Source organism: Piliocolobus tephrosceles, chromosome Y, assembly GCF_002776525.5.
Source record: "Piliocolobus tephrosceles isolate RC106 chromosome Y, ASM277652v3, whole genome shotgun sequence".
NCBI classification, from domain to species: Eukaryota; Metazoa; Chordata; class Mammalia; order Primates; family Cercopithecidae; genus Piliocolobus; species Piliocolobus tephrosceles.
In genome coordinates, this window is record NC_045456.1 from 6597402 (window position 1) to 6603304 (window position 5903).

The following is a 5903-nucleotide window of genomic DNA, read 5'->3' on the forward strand; positions in this document are numbered from 1 at the left end:
GTTACTTCATCTCTCTGGGTCTGCTGCATCTTCATCAAATGGGCATACTAATGTCCTTCACTGAGGGGCATAGCAAAGGTTAAATGAGATGGAAATGTAAGTCTGCCTGACACAGAAGCTGGTCAATGGTGGGAACATCAATGTTAGTTTTCTTCACCCTTAAGGTATTGTTGTTAGATTCAAAATCGTTTAAATGCCAACTTTGTAAAGTCATTCAGAAAAATCAATATTCCTATACGGTCTAATACTCTTCTCCAATATAGTAGCCAGTAGCCAAGTGTGACTATTTAAATTTTTAATTAGCCAAGTGTGTTGGCTCACACTTGTAATCCCAGTGCTTTGGGAGGCCGAGGTGGGAGCGCGAGATCAGCCTGAGAAACACAGGGAGACCCTGTCTCTATAAAAAAGTTTAAAATTGTCCATGCACAGTGGCTCAGGCCTGTAGTCCCAGTTACTTGGGAGGCTGAGGTGGGAGAATTACTTGAGCCGAGGAGGTTGAGGTTGCAGTGAGCCGTGCTTTTCGCCACTGCACTCCAGCCTGGATGACAAAGCAAGACCCTGTCTCAAAAAAACAAAATAAAATAAAATAAAAATAAAAATAAATGTATAGTTAAATGAACTAAAATTAAATTTTCATTTCTTCAGTCATTTTAGCTACATATCCACTTGTGGCTAGTGGCTGCCGTGCTGGACAACACAGATATTGGACATTTCCATCATTGCAGAAAGTTCCATTGGATAGTGCTGCTCTACATTCATGAGAGGACCACAATGCCCGTTTTTTTCCTCGACCCAAGCAAGGAGGTTCCAAAACATGTTATACCAAACGTCACTTGATTCGTGCGCCCTCCCGTGGCTAGAGGTGGAAACTAGTATGCGTTTAGCAGATGAAGCGGCACATCTATAAAAGGGATAGCTTAGAAATCTTCAGTAATCTGACCACCAGAAAGAAAAGCGACATAAAATAGAATACGCATTTTGAATGCTCTAGAGACTACTAAGGAAAATCTATTGGAGAAGGTTTGATCACGTAATCCTATTATTCCTGTATCTCAGTATTTCCTGGACTACCTACCCTTGTGGGATAAAGACATTCTCTGTTTAAACAAAGGATGGTACTATATGGCTGTTTAAAAGTGAGGAGAGACAGGCAGGATTATGCGATGAATGATCCCAGGCGCGCTCTCAGTGGCACCTGGCAACAAACAAGCTGGAACCTGTGGCTCCCCCTGTGGGGACTGGGAGGACTGGACTGAGACTCCACTTCCCACTGGATGAAGGGGACTCCTGTTTCTGGGTCCCGGGCACCTGGCCCTTCCGGGCACTCCCCCACACAGCTGGCACCAGAGCTTAGCTTGCCTGGAGCCTGAGCCCAAGAGTTTATGCCCGACCTACCACCCATGCAAAGCTGTTCTCACGCTTGCGCATTAGAAATGAAAAACCGTGGCGGCGGGGTGGGGCTTCCCGCCAAGCAGTCCCCGCCTGAGTTTTGCGGGTCCCCAAGCACCCTCTCCACAGGATGCAAAAAACATGAGGGGCCTGGGCGGCCGCTGACTTCTGCCTGGGATTTCAGCCTCACCAGTGACACTCCTGGTGCTGGGAAGGGGCGGGGCGGGCGGAGAGCTAAACCTCTTTGTACAGATATTTTTCTGAAGACATTAGTATATTAATATTTACACACACACACAAAATAGTAAACACAGAGAAATACAAAGAAAATAAAGATCACTCAAAATCCTGTCACCCAGATAAAATCACTAATACAGCTAAATATACGGTTATACTACACATAATGGCATTTCTCCCTACACTAGTTTACTTATTTTTAAGAGATATTCAGTGAGCAATGCACGTGGCCAAACAGCAGCTGCCTCCTGAGGTCTGGCACAGTTTCCGGGTCCCTCCCCCACGCAGGACATGCACAGTACAAGAATTGGGTTGAACCCGGTGCAGTTCTTCAACTCAGAACAGCTACCCCTTCAAATGGGCACCTACGTGTGTACACTGTGTTCGGTGTATTGTCCCTGTTTGGGAGCAAGTGCCAAGTCACATCCCTTCTCGTGCAGCTGCAACTCATCAATCAAGAGTTTCACAAAGAATGTTTTTGGAAACCAGGTACACACTGACCCGCTAATGTTCCACATTTATCTGAGCCCGCTACATTCTGGGGCACAGAGACATATCGTGTTGGCTCTTCTTTTTTAAAAAACTAGCTTTATTGAGATGGAATCACATACTATACAATTCACCCAATTAAAGCATACAAGTGACTAGTTTTTAGTACATTCACAATCTAATTACAGAATATTTTCATACCTCCTAAAAGAAAGCAGACAAATTAGCAATCACTCCTCATTTTCCCCCAAACCTTCCAACGTTAGGTGATCACTAATCTATTTTGTGTCTTTATGGGTTTGTCTATTCTGGCCATTTCATATAAATGGAACCATACAGCCGGGCGAGGTGGCTCACGCCTGTTATCCCGGTACTTTGGGAGGCCAAAGTGGGCGGATCACCTGAGGCCAGGAGTTCAAGACCATCCTGACCAACATGGTGAAACTCTACTAAAAATACAAAAAAAAAATTAGCCGGGCATGGTGGCACACGCCTGTAAAACCAGCCGCACGGGAGGCCGAGGCAGGAGAATTGCTTAAACCCGGGAGGCAGAGGTTGCAGTGAGCCGAGATCGTGCCACTGCACTCCAGCCTGGGCGACAGAGCCAGACTCCGTCTCATAAATAAATAAATAAATAAATAAATAAATAAATAAATAAAGGAACCATACAATATGTGTTTTTTGTGTCTGGTTTCTTTCACTTAGTGTGATGTTTTCAAGGTTTATCCATGTTGTAGCATGTATCAGGACTTCATTTCTTTTTATTGCCAAGTAGTAGTTCATTGTATAGACATAATGCATTTTATTTACTCATTTGTCAGTTGATGGAATCCCATTAATATATATGTGTATCCTTACACCAGTACCACACTGTCTTGATTACTGTAGCTTGTAGTAAGTCTTGATCTAGGGAAGTGTGAGTCCTCCAACTTTGTTCAAGATTGTTTTGGCTTTTCCAGATCCCTTGACTTTTCATATGAATTTGAGGATCGGCTTATCAATTTCTGCAAAGAATTTAACTGAGTTAGGGATTGTGTTAAATCTGTAGATCACTTATACTGCTTTATAACTTGCTTGCTTTTCAGTTAAATATATTGTGGACATCTTTCCATTTCAGTAATTACAGAGTTCATCTTCTTTCTTATGCAATAATTCAACAAATATTTATTAAATATTACAAGAAACCAGGTGGTCTGGTTTCCCAGGTAGAAAGCTTCTTTTTTTTCTGGATGGGATACATGTACAAAAAAGATGACTTACAGCTTTACAAAATGAGGTAAATATAGATATAGGCTTTTAGCTAGACTAGGGTTTCTTGGTCTCAGCATTATTGATATTTGGGGATTATTCTTTGTCGTGGGGGGACTGTCTTATACATTGGAAGATGTTTAGCAGCATCCTGGCCTCTACCCACTAGATGCCAGGAGTATCCCCCTCTCCCAGTTATGACAACCAAAAATGTCTCCAGACATTGGCAAATGTCCCCTGGGAGGCAAAATTACCCCTGGTTGAGAACCACTGAGCTAGACCTTACATAATCATTTATGATGATTCCATAGTACATCCCATGAATAATCTACAATTTATGCAACTAATACCCTATAATTCCACGTTCCTGTTACGCCCAATTTTTTACTATTTTTTATAAAACATTACTTTTAGAAAGTACAACATCAGCTCGTTGGGGTAAATAACTACATCATGTTAGATTTTTTGTTTTACTATAAAAGTTCTACATGAAAATTATTTTTTCAAACAATTTTGAAGCTAAAATTAAAAGGATTTATCTCTCAATCCTACTCCCCAGAAATAGTGTATGGTATGTTAGTTTTAAGTTTTTACATTTATTCAGAAGTGAAGTGGTAAAAACCTTCTTTTAGTGCATTTTTATCATTACATGTGATAATTTGGTCTATTCACTGCACATTTTATCTGGAGCTCTCCAAGCCACATTTTTCGAGCTGCTGGTCTTGGCCCATTCATGGAATCAAATTAGAGGGTCACGAGCAGCACTTTTTAAAATGAAATAGAACAAAACAGATCATATCAGAGAATATTATACATAACAAAAATAAGTACTATTTTTTGAAAAAATTGTTTCAGTATCAGATAGACAGATGAGATAGACACATAGATGAAAAATGTATGCGTAACTATAGGTTACAGCCAAGAAAAATGTAAAAGCCACTGCTGTAAGCAATCTAAATATATATAACATTCCTTTCTATAATGTTAGTAAAGTGGTGGATGGGGCAAGTCTCTTCTTTCTTGACTAGAAAAGAATAATTAATACAACATAAGCAAAAATACTTAGTGTTAACAGTTACCCCCAGAAAAACAACACCTATTTAATGTAAATTTAAGTTACCCCCAGAACAACAAAATACAATTTAATATAAATTTAAGGTCCATCAACTCAAATTACCCTGACTCCTTAGGAATTAAATGATAACATGCAGACCGGTGTAATGGCTCAAGCCTGTAATTCCAGCACTTTGGGAGGCTGAGGCGGCTGGATCACTTGAGGTCAGGAGTTCGAGACCAGCCTGGCCAACATGGTGAAATCCTGTATCTACCAAAAATACAAAAATTAGGCCGGGTGTGGTGGCTTACGCTTGTAATCCCAGCACTTTGGGAGGCTGAGGCGGGCGGATCACGAGGTCAGGAGATCAATACCATCCTGGCTAACACGGTGAAACCCCGTCTCTAATAAACATACAAAAAAAATAGCAGGGTGTGGTGGCACACACCTGTAGTCCCAGCTACTCGGAAGGCTGAGACAGGAGAATCGCTTGAACCCAGGAGGCGGAGGTTGCAGTGAGCTGAGATCATTCCACTGCACTCCAGCCTGGGCTACAGAGTGAGACTCCATCTCAAAAAACAACAACAACAACAACAACAAAACACCAGGCGTGGTGGCAGGTGCCTATAGTTCCAGCTACTTGGGAGGCTGGGGCAGGAGAATCACTTGAACCTGGGAAGCCTGGGCAACAGAATGAGATCCCGTCTCACAAAAAAATAAAATGAAATAAAATAAATGATTCAATAGGAATCATCCACAGCACGTTTATACATTTACAACTTAAATAACATTACGGTATACATTGTGATGGTTGCTGATTCTTTAAAATCTAGTTCTCTTGTACCTCATTCTTCACTCAGTTTGACTCATTAAACATGACCAAATGCTTATGACTGCCAGTAGGGAGAATGGGACATGGTGGCTTATATAAATGTTGTACCTCCCCTTAGCAAGGAGAAGTTAGAATGGCAGAGTTTATATGGCCATGATGCTCTTGAATGTCTTTTAATTTAATGCCAGGATGAAACAACAAAGTCCATGTGACCAATTTACACTACTATATAAATCTTTATGTTCATTTAAGACTAACTTACTGTGATATTTGGCTACACGGCATGGTTAACAAAGGATTTCACTAAAATCATAGGATAATTAAGATTTCCTGGCCGGGTGCAGTGGCTCACTCCTGTGATCCCCACATGGGAGGACGGCTTAAACCCAGGAGTTTGAGACCAGCCTGGAATATAGTGAGACCACGTCACTACAGAACATGCAAAAATTAGCCAGGCGTGGTGGCATTTACCTAGAGTCCAGGGAGGATTGCTCGTGTCCCAGAGGTCAAGTCTACAATAAGCTGTGGTCACATCATTGCATTCCAGCCTGGGTGACAGACCGAGATCCTATATCAGAAAGAAAGAAAGAAAGAAAGAAAGAAAGAAAGAAAGAAAGAAAGAAAGAAAGAAAGAAAGAAAGAAAGAAAGAAAGA